We start from the raw sequence: 17,964 nt of genomic DNA on the forward strand, positions 1-17,964 counted from the left end.
CACTAATTGTACTGCATTTATTAAGCATAGTTCAGCCTTTACTAATGGATTATTAAAATCCCAATTCATGCTGGTTAACATTAATGCATTGTGCTGTGAACTAACAATGGACAACTTCATTTCCATTAACTAACATTAGCACAGATGAATAAATACCGTAATAAATGCATTGTTCATTGTTAATTCGTGTTAGTAAATACAGTATAAAAATACAGATACAGAACTATACTTATAGTAAATACAGGACTAAACTTTACTATGAGATAGTATCACTTACATATATATTTTATATCTAAATATAAATATGCACAGTAGTTCACACATTTAAATTGTCAAAACAAACAATTATTTTGGATGTGATTAATCACGTTTATTTATTTATTTATTTATTTATTTATTTATTTATTTATTTATTTATTTATTGCCCATGACATGTAGCATTATTTATTTATTTATTTATTTATTTATTTATTTATTTATTTATTGCCCATGACATGTAGCATTATTTATTTATTTATTTATTTATTTATTTATTTATTTGTTTATTTATTTATTTATTTATTTATTGCCCATGACATGTAGCATTATTTATTTATTTATTTATTTATTTATTTTTGTTAGCTTCACTCATCCTTGCACAAATAATAATTGCTTCTGGACAAATAATACAAATGTATCATCCTCACAATAATTTAACAGGCTTTTCACATATAGGTGCAAACATACATATCGGCAGCTCTGTCTGCAGTGCTATTATTGACAGCACTCATGATGACGTCTATGTGGCTTCCTGCTATTTCTGTATGTTGATTTGCATGCGATTTGCATATGTATCTGTCGTTTAACCTGCGTCTTATCAGTGTGCAGCCAATCTGAATGTAAGGGGAGAATGCTAATCATCTTATGAATAACTATATGCTAACCGTAATTGTGCATGTTTAATTGGTCGTCATCAGAGGGATACAAGTTTATTAGAAAAAAAATTACGGATGGTAATTGCTTCCTGCAGCAACTAGAGTATTATGCAGGATTGTGATATGCTGTCATCTCCTGTTCAGGGAATTGCTATTTTTCCTGGTATCGTTCAGCACTGCTAACATGATTAATTTGTGACAGTAAACAAGACGTGGAACCCAAATGCAAGTAAAAAAAAGTCTTTATTGCTTGACTAAGCAAAACAGGGAAAATGGTGAGTGGTTGGAAGTGAGGAAACTGTAGTAGTAATTAAAGAGATGGTCCGTCTCGGCAACGCCGGATAAATGTTCATAAACTCATCAACAGAGTAGATCAAACATTCGTCGTAGAGAAACAGCAATGTCTCCGATGAAGTCATCAACAGAGCAGATAAAACACTCAGCGTAGCAGGAAGAGGGCTCATCAGAGACAGCAACAAGGAATCAACCAAACCACTCACCACCAGCGATCTCAACGGGAGGAGCCTGACAAAAACACAAAACACCGTGAACAAACAACGAACTGACAAAGTGAGACAGGAACGCTGATCATTTATAGGCACATAAAATGCGCTACACCTGTAGCGCGCTGATTATCAGCCGAGCGCGCTACGCAACAGTTCCGGTAACAAAAGATCATGTGACCGCTCAGCTGATGACATGAAAACAAACACCCACTGACAGCCACGCGACACCCACACAAACACAGAGAGAAAAAGCACACATACTTAAACACATCATGATACTGAACTGTCACACAACGCAGACACTTCAAATAAGGAGCAGATGGATCCACAACCGTGACATTACCCTCTCCCCTAGGGACGCCTCCTGGCGTCCCCAGACGAGCCTACCTGGCGATTGTAATCATCGATAAGAGAGTGGTCCAGTATGTCCCCGGCCGGAACCCAACTTCTCTCCTCCGGACCGTAACCTTCCCAGTCCACCAAGTACTGAAATCCTCGTCCCCTCCGTCTAGAGTCCAGAATGCGCTTAACCGAATAAGCAGTCTCCCCATCTACGAGACGCGGCGGGGGGGGAACTGGGGTGTGCGGATTAATTGCCGTATGAAAAACGGGCTTTACTTTGGATACATGGAACACGGGATGAATTCTCCTGTACGCTGGAGGTAATTTGAGGCGGATTGCCACAGGACTAATGATTCTAGTGACAATAAAAGGGCCGATAAATTTAGGAGCTAACTTATTACAGACGGTGCGGAGCGGAATGTTCTTAGTAGAAAGCCACACTTTTTGACCGACAACGTAAACGGGAGGCTTAGACCGGTGGCGATCAGCTTTAGCCTTGGTGCGCTTCCCCACTTGGAGGAGGGTCTGTCTGGCCCTATTCCAAGTGCGGCGGCACCTCTGGACAAAGGCGTGAACGGAGGGAACCGCAACTTCGGATTCCAGACTGGGAAAAACTGGTGGCTGGTAACCTAGACTACACTGAAACGGAGAAAGGCCCGTGGCAGACACTGGTAACGAATTATGTGCGTACTCCACCCACGAAAGTTGTTGGCTCCAGGAGGAAGGATTCTGCGAGACCAAACATCGCAATGTACGCTCAAGATCTTGATTGGCTCTCTCAGTCTGGCCGTTACTCTGGGGATGAAAACCAGAAGAAAGACTAACAGTGGCCCCCAATAAACGACAGAATTCTCTCCAGAATTTAGAGACGAACTGTGGGCCCCTGTCAGAGACCACATCCCTCGGGAGGCCATGTATGCGAAAAACATGGTCAATGACAGCGAATACAACTTGCCTTTAGGCGGAGACGTACCTGGCAATAAGTCTATAGCACAGTCATAGGGACGATGAGGAGGTAGAGAAGCAGCCCGGGACTTACTGAACACTCTCTTCAGGTCGTGGTACTCACGAGGCACGTTTGACAGATCCACCTGCTCCTCCTGAAACACAGAACAAGACACAGTGGAACAGGCAGACAATAAACAAGACTTATGACAGCTCTCACTCCAGGAAAAAACTGTGTTGTGACCCCAATTAATGTGAGGCTTGTGTAACACCAACCACGGGTGTCCCAGAATAACAGGATTTTTGACAGTGTTAGTTAGAAAGAAAGTAATAGTCTCAGTGTGGTTTCCTGAAGTAATGAGCCTAATAGGAGCTGTAATATGTGTAATAGTTGGGAGAGGTAGACCGCTAAGTGCGTGAACAGCTATGGGTGAAGAAAGGGGAAAACAGGGAATTTTTAACTTCTTAGCTAAATCAGAGTCAATAAAACTCCCCTCCGCTCCTGAATCAATGAGCGCATGACAGGGATGCAAGTTCGAATTGAATTCCAATTTAATGGGTAGGAAAGTGGAATCGGGAGAGTCCTTCCCTGTCATGACCTCACCCACCAAAAGACTCTTACCAGCGGATGATTTATTGTTCTTGGCCGGACATAAAGCCGCATAATGACCAGCAACCCCGCAGTACATGCACAAGCCCCCCGTTCGACGGCGTCGTCTCTCCTCCGATGAGAGGCGGAACCTTCCCACCTGCATGGGCTCGGGTTCCGGATCGGGGGGTGAAGCCTCTGGAAAACAGGTCTGTGAGCGAAACTCCCTGTGCATACCTCTGCGCTGCAAACGGTTGTCCACCCTTATGGCCAGGCTGATGAGAGCGTCCAACGTCTTAGGTAGCTCCAAAGCGTAAATCTCATCTTGTATATGATCCGCGAGTCCGTGAAAGAACATGTCCCACTGAGCTTCACTGTTCCAACCACACTCAGCCGCCAGGGTGCGGAAATCGATAGAATACTCCGCCACCGTGTGATCTCCCTGACGGAGCTCCGCGAGACGTCTAGATGCCTCTCTTCCTGAAGCGGACGGATCGAAAACGACCTTGAGCTCCTCTGTAAAGGACTTGAAAGTTTGACAGCAGGGCAGTTTCTTCTCCCACGCCGTGGTTCCCCATAAAGCCGCCTTGCCAGTCAAAAGGTTGATTAAAAACGCCACCTTGCTCTCCTCGGTGGGAAAAGACGATGGTTGTAGTGAGATGTATAGAGAACACTTGGCGATAAACGCTCTGCAAAGTTGGGGTTCACCTGCATAGGACTGTGGTGGAGGCAGTCGCGGTTCGGCGGTTCGGGGAATCTCATTGACAACCGGAGTGACTGGTGGTTCAACGGAGGGAGCCGGTAGAGTGGAACCGGCGCTGAGACCTGAGCTGAGTCTCTGGACTTGTGTTGTCAGCTCGGACACCTGATTTACCAGTGCTTGTATAGCCTGACTGGTCACCTTCATTTGTTGCTCCTGGTGGTCCATCCGGGCGACACTGCGTGACAGCACATCCTGTATCTCCGCCGCACTTGCTGGGTCCATGTTTGGTCAGTTCGTTCTGTGACAGTAAACAAGACGTGGAACCCAAATGCAAGTAAAAAAAAGTCTTTATTGCTTGACTAAGCAAAACAGGGAAAATGGTGAGTGGTTGGAAGTGAGGAAACTGTAGTAGTAATTAAAGAGATGGTCCGTCTCGGCAACGCCGGATAAATGTTCATAAACTCATCAACAGAGTAGATCAAACATTCGTCGTAGAGAAACAGCAATGTCTCCGATGAAGTCATCAACAGAGCAGATAAAACACTCAGCGTAGCAGGAAGAGGGCTCATCAGAGACAGCAACAAGGAATCAACCAAACCACTCACCACCAGCGATCTCAACGGGAGGAGCCTGACAAAAACACAAAACACCGTGAACAAACAACGAACTGACAAAGTGAGACAGGAACGCTGATCATTTATAGGCACATAAAATGCGCTACACCTGTAGCGCGCTGATTATCAGCCGAGCGCGCTACGCAACAGTTCCGGTAACAAAAGATCATGTGACCGCTCAGCTGATGACATGAAAACAAACACCCACTGACAGCCACGCGACACCCACACAAACACAGAGAGAAAAAGCACACATACTTAAACACACATCATGATACTGAACTGTCACACAACGCAGACACTTCAAATAAGGAGCAGATGGATCCACAACCGTGACATAATTATTGCGTTTGGCGACAACTAGTTTAACTCGAGCTGATTTTTTAATTAACTTAGTTTCTCTACCGTTCGTTTTAAAATTCATCCATTTTGATTGTCCCTGATAATTTGCATTGTGAATATTCGCGTCTGTTCCTGGTTGCTTAAATCAGAATGTCATTATCCATTTTCTTTTCACTCTCACAGGACGATATCTCAGTTTTACCCCCACAACGTCTGTGTCAAAGAGAGGTATTACCGTTAGTACTATTAGTTCAAAAATTATTACATTTCATTACATCCACTGACACACCAGCTTTGCATCTTTTCCATGAAATTGTCAGACCTCAGGTGACCTTAAAGTCTGCAAAACTTAGTTTGCAACTCAAAAGTTAATGTTAGATGAGTTCAAAGAATTCAAACTCAGTGTCCTTAAAGTTACGTAAAAAAAACACAATCAGACTAAAAGATGAGCATTGCCAAATTGATCAAGCAGCAGCAGAAATGCAGTTTTATGGAATATATTAAGAGCAGACAGATGAAAACAGCTTTCTAATTGGTTTAGCGAGATAAAATGAGTACATGAGCATTTTACTGTTGGTGATTATGAATGACCTTGGCTGCTTCTGCACTGCATTAGAGCTGTACTTCTACCTGCCGCTGCATTAGTGGATAAAAAGACAGAACGCCCACACTTACAGACACAGTGCTTCAAATGACTAATCACTTCTCATCTGAAATACCTTTAAAGTACGTAATGCAGAACGCAACATTAAATATGGCTGAAGGGAGATATACACTCGTGACAGAAGGCTGAAGTTAAAATGTTGTGAGGAACTGTTGAAAAGTGTTTATTACAGATGTGAGCATTCCAATTAAGCATTACTTAATTGGTAAACATTGGTTCATTTTGAAAATGTAGCCCTACATAGATTTCTGGAGATCATGAATCATGTGGTCAAAAGTACAAATCGCTGCATTTCATTTTTTAAATGAACGCTATGGGGCAGTATGACGGCATTCCTTTTTGCACTTACCAGCTGACTGCATCTTTGTACGGCTCGCTATGAAAGTCGGTGGATTTGAGGTTCAGAGAGGAGATGACCACAACGACGGGGTTAGAGTCTGGTGAAGAATGGTTCCAGAAAGCAGGTAAGAGAAAAACAGAATCCAAAAAAATAAAATAAACAAGTAAATGCAGGGTGAGAATGTGGCAAAACATAATAAAAATGAGGCAGGGCTTTTGTTTTCCTGGATTATTTTTTAAATTTGTATAGGTTGGGTTTAGGGAAGGGAGTGGTCAGGTCAATTAATGCTTTTGAAAACACTATTGATTGGGTTTAGGGAAGGAGGAGGATGGGTCAGTCGATCAGTCAGTCAGTCATTCTGTCAGTCAAACAGTCAGTCGACAGTGGCCTCTGGTGGATTTGTGCGAGAACAAATGGCACTCGTGAGAGAAATTTGTTGAACAGTGGCTCAGTGGTTAGCACGTTGTGGCCACCCCTAAGAAATAATAGACTAAGCCAAAGAAAAATTAATGAATGAATGATTTAACTTCAGTTCAGTTTCTGCATACTTTAGCCAGCTCTCACATTGAAAATGACTATTTTTGTCAATTTCTGCAGTGAACAAAGGCAATGTATTTTAGGGTATTTAAAGAAAACTGATATATTAAACAGATATATTTATCAAAATAATATTTTAGTCACCAATATTTATAAATTGAATGATAATACAATTAAATTCAGGAAAAATATTGCATTACATTTTTTTTATTTTTTTTTTTTAGCTTCTCTTGATATTTCCTCTTTTTTAGGTTCGTATTTAATATTTTTCTATAACATAAATTTGGGTGTACTAGTTATTTTATTAGATAAGCTCCAGATTTGGCTTCAATACTAACTAATCTAATGTATATGCACAAATATAATACTGTATAACTTCTTATTAAAAGGTGAATATAATTTAATATATGAATTTAAAAAGATAGATGTGTAAGAGGTGTACTTACATATTCTGAGCAGTGCTGTAACTAATATGCTTGATAAACACTACAGTACTTGCTATAAATGAATCTAGTATTTTTCATGTGGGCCGCCGTGGTCACTGTGTCTCATGTGTAAGGATTCCCACATTATTCTCATATATCACTTACCGATGAGAAGAAGGTGAGATTTCCCAGCTCAGATTTTTTCACAGAGAAAGGACTGAAAGTTTAGAAGTCCTCAAGAGTATGACTCAATCAGCGCCCTGTAGTGAAGCTCACTTAGAAACCCAATTATCTTTCCATATTATGCCCGAGTCTCCACTGACAATCACTGGCCCAGAATCCCAGCTCTTTAAGAGGACCCGTTTCAATAGGAGATTCCCTTCAATAGCACTTCAAACTCAGTTCCAATCCAGCTCATAATCATGTCTTTGCAGCAGTTACTCTCCTAAGAAACAGGCTCAATCCAAAAAAAAGAAAGAAAGAAAGAAAGAAAGATGACAAAGAGGAGTTCGTGTTTAAAAGCAGCTTGTGTTTACTCTAAACTCAAAGTATATTAAAGCATGTTTCTACCAAGAGATAATTAATCAATCAACCAATAAAGGTGATGTTGACATTTTCTTTAAAATTCGATTAAATTTCATAATTTGTTATAAGTATGGATTTTTTAAGCATAGTTTTAAGTATACTTAATGTTGTAATATCAGTGGATTAAACTAACTTTGACCAAAACAATACTGCAAGTGAATAAGTAGGGAATAGTCATAATTGCAAGTTGTACAGTATACCTACAAGATATATATATATCTTATTTACGGAAACAAGTGTCAGCCACGCTAAACTCTCAAGCAGACAGAAATATGCATATGGACCCTTTTCACTGTTATGGCGTGTTTAACAGTCATTATAATCCTTAATCTATATATACAGTGGGACAGAATTATTAGCCCCCCTTTTTTCTTTTTTAAATATTTCACAAATGATGTTTAACAGAGAAAGGAAATTTTTACAATATATCTGATAATAATTATATATATATATATATATATATATATATATATATATATATATATATATATATATATATATATATATATATAAAAATGTTTGTTGTATTCTCCCAGGTTGTTGACGGTTCATTCTGCTGTGGCAAACCCTGATTAATGAAGGGATTAAACTGAAAAGAAAATGATTGAATTAATGAATGTACTCTCCCTTTCACTGCGCTATAAGTTTACCCAACTATGACAACTTCTACTGAGAAACCCTAAAAGGTGAAAAGGATCTATTAGCGTGGAAAACAAAAATGCATTCAGCCTAACACAGCAGAGAGATCCAACTGGCTAAATTCAGTCAGTTTTTGTGGCTTAAAATTGAATGATGAATGATTTTGTGGTGATCTCTCTTCAAATTTACAGCAACATGTTTGCCATTGTGCCAGTTTATGTATTTATTTTTTACCTCAACATTTTTTGGTCTACATCATTAAAAAAAAAACGGAGAGAAACCAAGAGAGAAAATGGTTACCTCTTTTCTATATAAAGCCTACTACATCATATTTAATGCATGAATGACTAAACCAGGTATGGGCAAAGTCGGTCCTGGAAGCTTCAAGCCTAATCAAACACACCTAAAGATTTCTAGTGATCTTGAAAACACTGATTCGCATTTTTAGGTGTGTTTGATTACTGTTGGAGCAAAACTCTGCAAGACACCGGCTCTACAGGAACGAGCTTACCCATGCCTGCTCTTAACAATACAAAACACGTAAAATGTGACATTTTAAGCAGTCAATACAATGAATGTAACTTTAAATAGGCTTTGGCTGAATGCAAGTTACAATGATCACAAAAAAGCAGGTCTTAAAATTCAGTGATTGCAGAAATGCGAAATTCTAGAAGGACTGCCCAACATAGCAGCCTTTTTTCTATTCATATAAATTATGGGAATTCAGATATCTAGTCAGGGAAAGTCAGAGAAAAGTTTAAAAATAAATTTGGTTTAGAGTGGGAACCCTGTGTATACCCCCCATCCCCAACCGCCCCCCATCCCCCACCCCCAAAATATTAACTTTTGCATACTATTATATACACAAGAGGATTTTAAAAACAACCCAGCCAAATAGCTTTAATGAATTGTCTTTTAACAGGTAATCATAATATCAGCACAGTCATTATGAGAAAGTAATGCACACCCATAGTGCACTCCACATCTTGGCCCCACCACCATCTCAGCTGGGCTTTGTCTTCTAATAATTGAATGGCCCATCATCAGCTATTCTTAACATGGATTTGTGCTGCTGACGTCTGATTATGCACTAATATTAATCCATATTAAGCTCAAAATCTCTATTTTTGATATTTCCAGCTATACCTTTCCAGAGTGCAGTGTTTTTGGCAGCTGTGACAGCTTTACAGGCTAACTACTGTTCATGAAAGCGCTTTTATAGTATAATATATATGGATTTACAATAATTTAGGCTTTATCGTGAACACTTAAAGCAGATGTAATTACTGTTAAAAGCACTACAGTCCTGACCACTTTTTAAGACAAAATTACACCTATGGTATAGCAGCTATAACAGCTCCAGCAATGGCCAGCCAGCTGTGCATTTGGGTTGGAGTAATTGCTCAGATTGACAGCTCTTGCTTTTATACATTCACCACAAAATAAACACACAAATGGAAGACTTTCACCCATCCATCAGGATACTACTACTTCTTGATACTTTGTTTATTATTCTGGGTTTTTTCTTGCCAACCTAGACCCTTATGTAACCTTTTGCACCCATGACATTATTAACTTCTTGCCCACTTGATCTTGACAGTGCATTTGTTCAAACTACACACATGTCCTTTGTCAGACTGATTAATAACACGTCCATTTGATCGATTTGTAAATGAATACAGTATTTCACCCAAAATGAAACTTTACAGTTGATTTACTCAACCTCAGACTCAGAAGATGTAGTTTAGTTTTTCAGTAGAAACATAAAATATTTTAAACTGAATGTGTGGTTCTTGCATAATTCATAAACTGCAAGTCAATGGTCACCCTTTTTTTAGATTAGACATGAACACATAAACGATTCCAGATCAATCCCTGTGGCTCCTGATGGTACACAGAGGTCTTGTAAATCAAAAGGATCAGTCTATGCTAGAAACTGTACATTATTTACAAAATCATTAGCTTTAATCCACACCCTGAGCAAACAGTTCTCTGTGCATGATAATTTTAAGTGTTGTAAATGTACATTCCAATGTATTTTGCTCTCACTCATAGTGAAGAATGACAGTGAGTTTGGAATGTCTCCTCATATTTATACCCCTGTCAAACAGGGTCATTGAACAATTTGATCTTACTTGTCACCTGGGAATCAATGAAAATATTCTTCAAAAATGTTTAGCTAATAGTAACTCACATGGATGCCACTAACTGTGGCACACAATTATTTAACAAAGATATTTGTTTATTTGACAAAACCAACCCAAATATGTATTTTGGACTACATTGTCTTGCAGATTTATTTTATTTTTTTACAAATCCACTAGAGGCCACAGGGTCCATTTTTAACAATCTCAAATATGTTACTGGGGCACGTTTTCTCATACAGGCCATTTTCCATAAAGCCACTAGAAGCCACTGTGTACATTTGTGTGAATATTGATGTTCTTCTCTTGCACATCCGTGAAAGACGCCAGTCAGCTTGTTGTCATGCATAACATATCAGCTTGATATTGCCTTAACCCAACCAATATTGTTTTCAAAAGCAAACTATAACAGAAAAGCAATCACTTTTTGGGGGGTTCATTTTCCCTGAATCTGGGACCCTCCTTTGCCAGACTTGAACCCCGGTCCACTCCACATCCCGAGTCTGGTGTCATTACTAGTTAACATGCACATCATTCATGCCGGAAAAGGGCATAGGTTTTGACATTGGTGGCGATGGCCTGGACAGGTGAGTCCTGCAATACACCCCCCCCCCCCCCCCCCCCCCCACACACACACACACACATTAAATGCAGCCCTATATACCCGTGAGCACATATTACTCAGTCCTTAAATATGTAAACCAGTGCACATTTACTCAATGAGCCAACGTTAGATAAAACTGTGCCATGTCTGCCATCGTTTGTTCTCATTCAGAACAGTTTTTTTCTTAACATTTTTAATAAAATATTAAAAGTTTAATAAAAAAAGACGTGTTCACTGCTTAGCTTTACATTATAAATATTAACAAATGGCCAGGGGGATCTATCTGAAATGTTAGGCTGTATGAATAGCGTTTTTTTCCAAATTAATATGCATATTTCTGATGAATATATCTTAAGGCACAGTAAAAAAAAAAAAACAACAACCTAACTCAATGGTCTTAAAGGTCTTTCAGAGGGTCTTTAAATAAGGAAAGCACTTCTCACTTTACCAGCAGCGTTTTCTTGAAAACAGGCTGCTTTTTAAAGTACCTGTTTGATCCATAGTTGTCGGCACAGGTAGTCAGTTTTACCCCCCCAAAAAAACAATGGCAAACCCTGGTGCTGTTTGGCTTGGGCGGCGTCCAGAAGAGGCATGTGGGATGTGATCCAGGTCTCGTTGAGACGGCTGACTGAAGCGGGGCTTGTTTTCTCCCATCTGAATGTGCTGGGCCGTAATGAGAGGGGAGCAGATTGCAGCAGCAGCAGCGTCTCATGTCTGGCCAAGACCCCTGCTTGCTTTGATCTCCTATAAAACACAAACAAGCTTTTTAAACATGGTGCTACAAGGCAGCGAATCTCACCATGTTCTCCACTCCAGTGGACCTGTGAATAGAGGAAACGTGAATAGGAGTTTAAACACACACACACACATGCATTACACATACACGTATTCCCATTCGCCCAGTGCCTCGATAGGTTGGAATATGGATGGAGATTTTGTGAGCCATGCTTCATGCATTATCAAATTAAAAGCAGCAAATGTGTTACAGTAACTGCAGAACTACTACAATTGTAAAAATAATAATAATAATAATAATAAATGTGCATTTAGATTGCAGCAGATTTAAAATTAGAAATTAGAAAATATTACATTATTTAAAAATATTTCAAATAACTTAAAAAAACCTGAAATTTCTATTAATCACAGAATAATGAAAGAAATAAGTTCCCACAAAAATAGTAATAATAAAAAATAGATAATAAATAATTTAATTAATAATAATAATAATAATAATAATAATAATAATAATAATAATAATGGATATAAAAATAAATGCATTTGCCAACACCAGAATGAATTAGATTTGAAAATATATAAAAATAGAAACCTATAATTATTTTACATAAATATTTTACAAAATTAAAATAATTATTTTAATAATTATTAGTTAAGAATCAAGTGTGTATCAAAAGGTGTATTTGTTGAATTAAATAAATGCCCTTAACGAGAAATAATTGTTTGATTGTTTTTTTATCATAAAGGTGGCATAAAACTTTAATTTCCTGCAGCACTTTCTCTGTTCAGTTACTGTAATCCCTTGGTAGCATCTACCAATTCAGAAAATGTGAAAAAGGACAATCCAGAAACTTTTCCAGCAACCATAGGAAAAAACATGTCATATTAATAATGCACTGTGTAGTCTGACTTTGTATTTTCAGTAAAGAGAATTGTGCTACAGAAAGAAAAAGAGGGAAGTATGGTAACCCTACCATATCTGAACAGAGCAGCAACATGTTACATAGTTGATGAGTTGAATTGCCCCGCTTCAGTATGGAACAGGGGTGACCAACCCTGTTCCTGGAGATATACCTTTTCGCATTTTAAGTTGCAACCCATATCAAACACACCTGCCTGTAATCACCAAGTGCTGGTCCAAATTTATTGGCTCGGGTCTGTTTGTCAAGGTTGGAGCTGAAATCAGATGTTTTGGCTGCTTAAGATTTTCTTGTTTTGTTGTTTCTGTCAGAATGGTGTAAAGACTCCTTTTCAGGAAAGCAGCAGCTCATTTACATACAACAGGACACATTTATTTAATTATTCATTTTCTTTTTGGCTCAGTCCATTTATTAATCAGGGGTCTCCACAGTGAATTGAGCCACCAACTTATCAAGCAAGAGTTTTTTTGCAGTGGATGCCTTTTCAGCTGCAACCCAACACTGGCAAACACCAACACGCTCTTGCATTCTCACACATGAACTACAGACAATTTAGCTTATTCAATTCACCTGTACTGCATGTCTTTGGGATATGAGGAAAAATGAAGCAATCAGAGGAAACCCACGCAAACATGGGGAGAGCATGCAAACTCCACACAGAAATGCCAACTGACCCAGCCGGGACTTGAACCAGCGACCTTCTTGCAGTGAGGCCACCGTGACGCCACAGACACACATAAAAATTGTTATTGTTACCACAACCCCCCCCCCCCCCCCCCCCCCCAAAAAAAGGTGAAATTAACAAGCTATTATAAACAATTTGTGCAATGTTTTGAACTGAGACTACAAGTATAGATTCTGGGGACATATTTTACATAATTCTGTAAAAAAAAAAAAAAAAGCATAATATGTCACCTTTAACAAAACCAAAAAATAACAGTCAGTATATCATTTAATTCACACACATTTAATTGCATATGCATATACATTTGGATTCAGCAGACGATTTAACACCCAAGGTGACTTCCCCATGTTGAGGAAGTGTGAGTTAGAGAAGGGAAATCTCCTGATCTGAATAAGAATCTCCTCTCATTACTCCTCCCGCTCTCACACGCTTATTAACCAAGGAGGAAGCACAAGGAGGGCCTGACAACACACAAAAAAAACAGACTGACATTTCACAAGCTTTCATCTCTGTCCCATCATGCATCAGGGGACACTTCTGGCATTTTGTCTCCTCTTTTTTCCTCGTTTTCATCAGTGTCGTCGACGGAGGTCACCTCCGCGACCCCAATATTGCAAACTGTCACTCAGTGTAAGTGAGTTTATCAACACACATCTAATCGGCCTGCCTCTCCACAGGGACTTTAACCATCTGCATACTGAGATTGGCTTTTCCCTCCCTTTCCTGCTCGGAGTCGAGGAGGCGTCGCCCCGTGCTCGGATAATTATCAACGATAAAGAGCGCCGCTAACAAGAATGTCATGGTATATTAGTGTCACAGATGCATTTGGACACCTAATGATATGGATTTGCCAGTTGAAAGTCAGAGGTCAGCGATGATACAGAAGGCGGATGAGAGTTTGTTTGCAATTCTGAAACGTACAGAATGATTATACCTGGAGTCTTCTTGGGATCACCAAAGAAGCAGCAGCACACTCTTTAAAAATAAATGTTCTTTATTGTCATCAATGGTAATCAATGGCAGATTTTTCACTACCAAAAACAGTTGTATTAGATGGGTTAAATGTTCTTTAAACTAAGAAATAAATAAATCTTTTTTAAAAAGATTTAAAAAAGAACTTTAAAAAATGAAAACTTTTTTATTGCCATGTATGATTCCATGAACAACAAAACAAGCTTCTTCTATGGCATCACTAATGATAATAAACAGCATTTGGGCATCTTTATTTTTAAGAACCCTGAAGAGCAAAAACCATAATCTGATACAAGAAAATCATAACGAATGTGATGTAGAATCAGCAGAAACGTGTTGATGAGTAATTTAGCCAATAATTATGTTCCTGCGGCCTTCTTCTGCACGTGTCACCACTTGTTTCAATATGAGGCTGTATTCCAGATAATTGGTAGGTTTTACAATATGCCGTTGACCTTATTCTCCCCCCTACTGTTCGGCTCACATTTTTTGTGTGAGACCATGTGCTGTTGCCATGTAGGTGTGTGTGTGAGTGTGCATGTGTTTCTGTGTTTGTGACATTGAAACAGCAGGCTCCATATTGTCCTTCATCTGTTTATGGTAATTATGGCTTTTATATCACAGGAGGCTAGTCGGCCCGATTCCATAGGAAAGGTTCGAATGCTTTATAGAGGAACAGCTGCACAAGCTGCAGAAAACCATTGTGTCAAGCATGGATGTGTTTTCTTTTTCCTATATAAAAGATAAAATATCATGTGCTTGTCACTGTGAAATCCCTCCCTATGTTCATTGTGCGAAAATTCAATAACGTGTTATTAAAAATGCTCGCAGCCATTGTAAAGACGACCCGCACGTTTCAATGAGGTGGAGAGCTGATCATGCATTTTAATGAGACGCAAGGAAAAGGTGAATAAAAGACTAAAAACAAAAATGTGCCACACAGAACAATAAGCTTCAACAATTGAATCTGCATTCTGACAAAACATGAAACACTCAAAACGGCTGCAGTGTGATCAGACCTCATGCTTATAGAAATGATCTGTAGCTAACAGGGAATACTCCCTAAAAACGCAGCAAAGTTCCTTAAAAGTTGAGTAAATGTCAGCAATGTTATCATTCTTAACTTATGTAAACTAATAGAGCAATATGGCTTGTGTTGACAAGCTTGGTTTTGAAAAGTATGTGTGAATCAATTAAACAAAGTTTTTCAATAAAGTTCTTGTAATGGCACAAGAATGTTGATACAATGTTTAAAACCTGGATGTTTTAAATATTCTAAGAACTTTCTACTATAAAGACTTATTGGGAATACTAATATAATACTGTATTGCTTGGTTTAGGCTTGGCTGCGAATCAATGGATTTGCTCTTTAATGTTTGGACTTTCTGCAGTGAAAATTAAACCACACTGAACTGAACAATTAAACTTCAACCAAGAAAATTGGACTGGCAGTTTCAGTTTACTAGAACTTCTATGATAAGCTGCTTTGACACAATCTACGTTGTAAAAGTGCTATAGAAATAAACAAAATTTGAATTGAATTGAATAATATAATTGGAATGAAATGTTCTAATAAATGTTTTAAATAATATTCTCAGAGCAATAATAGCTATATCTAGAGACTGGAACGTTCCAAAAGCATTTTGAATAATGTAGCCTACTTATAACCAGTGTTGGGGTAACACGTTATAAGTGACGCACATATAATAATATTATTTTCCAAAGTAACGAGTAATAAAACCAAAGACTCTAGAATACACAAGACCTGTCACTCGTATACTTTTGAATGGGGAAAAGTGTAAATGTCAATATGACGAATGAAGCTCTACCTTTTAGGACAGAAGCCAATCAGTGATTGCTATATGTTTAATAAAGCCCGTCTTCTACAGGAGCCAATCAGCGATTGCTATAGAATAACAATTCTCTGGGGGAAGGGCTGGGACCAGGCTTGAGCTTATGCAGATTTTGTGTGATACAAACATTTAGAAATGAAACCAAAAAGAAAGTTGTCGTTTAATTTTATTGGTTCTTCATATGCCCAAGCATACTGCACGAGAGGCATTTCAAAGATGGCTGCTGAGTGAAATTACTTGCCTTAAAGGGACTTTTATATAACGCATTACTTTTAAAAATAAATAATATTACGCGAGTTACTTTTTACCTTGCTTAATAGTCTCTAAAAAATATTGCAGAATAGCCAGGTTGAATCACACACTCAATGAGAGAGTATGCTGAGAGGGAACAGACAGTCGGCTCGTACTCATGATCATCATCTGGTCTCTTTTTCACAGCAGATGATTCAGTGTGCTGTTCTACTAACTGAATCTACAAACTGACTAACTGTTCTACTAACTGATATGGGTTTATTTCGAGTCAGAGAGGAAATCTGGTATGTTAGTACTTACTGAAAACGTAAACCGTTCCACGGCAACTCCGTTCAATTTAATAAACTGGTTTGGCCGGTTCACTTAGAAGATCCGGTTAAAACAAATGATTCATTCGCGAATCGCCCATCATCACTACAGACAGTCAGAAACAGAAACAATGGCAGGCAAGAGACTTACATTTTTGCAGTGGAGTCTTGTCATTTTGAACTCAACAAAGAAAAGAAGTGGATTGTTATTGTGTTGTTATACAACATCAAAAAAAAAAAGAAGAAGAAAAACTGGATGCAAAGCACTACACCTGCACCCCACCTCCAGCTACGATTGACATGAGTTCACCATCTCCAGGTAAAACAATTAATTTGACTAAACAAAAAAAAAAGAAAAATGGTTATTGCTTTTATTGCTAAGGAGGTGCAGCCACTAACGTTTCTTTGGAAGTGTCTACGTTTTGTAATATGGTAAGATTTAGTTATTTATTTCATGTATAAAGCATAAAGATTTATTTTGATTTGAGAATGTTTTTATCGTCTTACTGTTCATTTTATTATTAAACTTTTTAAAGCTTTAAAATCTGTTTTTGCCTTGATACAAATTATTTCTTGTTAGTAGGCTACTCGTAGGCTTGATTGCAGTATTTATTTCAATAGATAGTGAATTGACTTAACTAATAACACAAAACATTCAAAAGTAGCAAACACATTTCTTAAAATGCTGTCGTTGATCTGTATGTACAGCATGTGTAGCTCTGGGCTCAGAAAGTTCTTAAAATATAATTTTATCTTACTTTTTTTTTTTTTTTAAAGGAAATGAATGTGTATATAGGTGACTGTTAAATGCAGAGCTTCTCTATTAAAAAGGTGAACAACACCTGAAAGTTCCGAAAGAGATCTAACCTCAGCCAGGAATGGAAAAGTAACCCAAAAGTAACTCAAATGTAATATAGTGCATTACTTTACATAAAAACTAAATAATGCGATTTGTTATTTTTTTAATAGAGTAACTTAATATTGTAATGCACTTTCAAAAGTAACTTTCCCCAAAAGATAACCAAACAAAAAGGGCAGTTTTTTTCATGAGGAATGATATAATTATCATATTGACATAAGCTGCAAAAAAGTGTTACTTTAAAGGTATTAAAATAAAAGAACTTAATTATTGCTTAATTACTGTACATCCATGTTTAGACAAAAGTCAAAAGGTAACACGTTAGTAAATAGCAATGGTCATGAACAGTGAGAAATAGTTATCTTGCGATAGAAGATCTTTTTACAGAAGTTGAAACACAAATAACTAACTTTAATTAGTAAGCTTAACTTGATTAGTTATAAGCACCATTTAATAAATCAGTTTAAACTTATTTAATTGTTATTAA

This window comes from Danio rerio, chromosome 7, assembly GCF_052040795.2.
Source record: "Danio rerio strain M-AB ecotype USA chromosome 7, GRCz13ab, whole genome shotgun sequence".
NCBI lineage: Eukaryota > Metazoa > Chordata > Actinopteri > Cypriniformes > Danionidae > Danio > Danio rerio.